The 2,845-nt window shown below is 23.2% G+C and overlaps 1 long non-coding RNA gene across 1 annotated transcript; it reads left to right on the top strand.

The window, feature by feature from the left end:
• Positions 1-421: 421 nt before the first annotated feature.
• LOC111240789 lies at positions 422-1,590 on the top strand. The gene is made up of 4 exons (XR_002666356.1): positions 422-603; positions 1,021-1,144; positions 1,274-1,314; positions 1,421-1,590. It is a non-coding gene; the product is annotated as an uncharacterized LOC111240789 (long non-coding RNA).
• Positions 1,591-2,845: the final 1,255 nt, after the last annotated feature.

The raw sequence follows: 2,845 nt of genomic DNA on the forward strand, positions 1-2,845 counted from the left end.
ACATTGTGCAGTCATAATAATTAATTAAATTAGTTAAAATAATTTGCAAAAATAAATTGTAATAAATTCATTTATTAAATAGTTTTTAAAGCCAGTTATTTATTTTACAAATAATTATTACAAAGATTAAAAAATATTTTTATAAAAGTTTAGATATTTAGTTAATTTATGAACATTTAATAAATAAGCTCTTCAAGTTATCATATCATTTTAATTTAGTTAATGCTATTTTTTTCTATCATCATTATAATGAATATTCAATTATGTATGAAACATTTATTTGATTAAATTGACAATTCTTTTATTTTATTTATTTATACTAATTTTATAAATTTGTTTACATTTATGTTTATTTAAAAAAACTATCAATTTATATGTAAATTTTGAAATTTCAAGAAATTGAATTAATGGTATTATATAATAAAAGTAATTAAATAATGACGGAATTTTTAAAACCACACGGTGATTCTCCTATATATATAAGGTTAACCTAAAACGATAAAAGGTCACTCATGCGCCTCCTTTAGTCTGCCTTTCCTCCTTTCTTCTCTTCTTTCTTTCATATTCTTCTTATTTTGTTGTAGAAAGATGCTTTCTAAAGCTGTAAGTTTTCACCCAATATATGTTTTCATATTTCAGGATAAAGATTTTTTTTTCTAATATTATCAATTTGTTTCAATTTTAATTCTTTTTTTTCTTAATAACTAATTGTTTTTGTTCATTTCAAGATAAGTAAAAAGAATGGTATAGTATATATAAACTCATTAAACCTTATTCTGTATTTGTTTGAAAAATCTAGTTAATGGTTCATGGACTTGTATATTCTGAATATATATTTAGATATTACAGTCACTTAAGACTTTCTTTTTTTATATATTTAGCAGTCAGCATTATGTTTATTTTTTTAATACTTAAACTATTAGATTTTATACAACAAGAGAACAGAGATAACTTAATTCACAGATAATATTTTCTATTTTTCCATCTTTTAAATCATGTCTTTTTTTGTTTTTCAATTAGGAAAGAAGAGATCATAGCAATATATGCAAGGATGTTATCTCAATGCCAAAAAAATCAAGGGATGCTGATGCTAATCAAATTAACGATTTCATCTTTCACAGCAAAAACATTACAATGTCATCAGGTTAGTATGTAGAAACTATTCTATGTGTTGAAAATTTTGATGTGAAAGATGACGTTGATTTTAAGAAAATCAACAATTTATTTTTTTATATAACTTAAATTGTTTTTTACGATGTTTTCTGTAAAACAGCACTCTGGAGGAGTTATATAACGTACAAACGTTGAAAATATGTAAATACATCACCTTGACATCAAGTGAATAATAGTTTATTCATTGTTGTGATTATCTATATTTATTTTTGTTTCTTATGTTAATGTTAATTAATTTTCTTTTCAGAAAATATGTTCAGGTTGCTCCTTCCTCAATTGGTCGGATGTCTATGACTTTTATGTATTGTTTTAGTAAAATTTTTCATGTACTTTCGTTTCATTTAATATGTTCAGAAAGAACAGATGATATTATTTGAGATTACATGGTAACTAAATCATGTTAAATGTATTCTGATTTTAAGGCTTTTAATATGAAGATATATTTTTATCACGTTTCATGTTAATGATATTTCTTTTTCATACTCTCTATTTTTATTTTCCTTGGCACAGAAATGTTAAACATTTCTTTTACCATTATTATAATATATTCATTATCATTTAAAAACATGGGTAATAAAAGAACATAATTTGATTATATATATTAATAATTAATTATTATGAAAGTTTCTTTGAGTCATAAAGGTAATGCATGGTTGGAAAAAGAAAAGGAAAACTTTCTTTGACTCATAAAAGTTGATGTATCATTGTATTAAGTAAAGATAAAAAAAAAGATAGAAATAATAACAGTGTCTCACCAGCTCAGATTTCAACTTGTTTTCTTTACAAAGAATACCCTAACACATCACCTTTCTATTATAAAAAGTGATTAGTTATTCTTATTATAAAGTATTCCTTTTACTAATAAGCTGACAAACACCAAGGTTATTACTTTTCTTTCAAAACATTTTCTTTAACAATCTCAATTTAATTTAATGTAGCATTGGTTTTACTAATGCTACATTAATTCTTCAATGTTAAATTATATAAAAATAAATTATTAATTAATGTATCAGATTATTTATTGTTTGCATTGATAATTTAAGTAATTCAAAAGATTCGTGTGGAATAATCACGTAAGAAACACGTCAGTCCCTACAAAATATTGAATTTTATGAAAGGTTTTTTTTAATATTTTTTAAGATTTTAACACCTGAAAAATATAATTTTTATGGTTACAAAAACTATTGGGAAAAACAGTATCGTTATTGGCTGTTTTCCCCTAACTGCAGCAATTTTCGAGAATTTTGGTAAAATTAACGAGGTTTTAATAAAACCGCCCTGGAAAAACTACTGGAATTAACAGTGGTTTTGAAAAAATCGTCGCAACCTACCGGAGTTTATGAAACCACCAAAAATACTTCAACATATAAAGCACATAATTAAATAATTTGAAACTAAAATTAAATATTATAAAATAAACAATAAATATGTTTTGATACAATTGTTTAACATAAAATAATAATATTATTCAATGGTAAACATTAAAGAAAAAACAAACATAATTATACATTGGTTTTCATGTTTAAGCTATTCTCAGTTATCATTTTTTTTATCTATCACTTTATGGTTCTTGAAAACAGTGAACTTATTTTTAAATAAGTTTTCATTTATGCAGCTGCACACCAAATTGATTTAGAAAAACATCAACCAAAAAAATATTTTGGACTAGCTT

This window comes from Vigna radiata, unplaced genomic scaffold, assembly GCF_000741045.1.
Source record: "Vigna radiata var. radiata cultivar VC1973A unplaced genomic scaffold, Vradiata_ver6 scaffold_198, whole genome shotgun sequence".
In the NCBI taxonomy this organism is placed as follows: domain Eukaryota; kingdom Viridiplantae; phylum Streptophyta; class Magnoliopsida; order Fabales; family Fabaceae; genus Vigna; species Vigna radiata.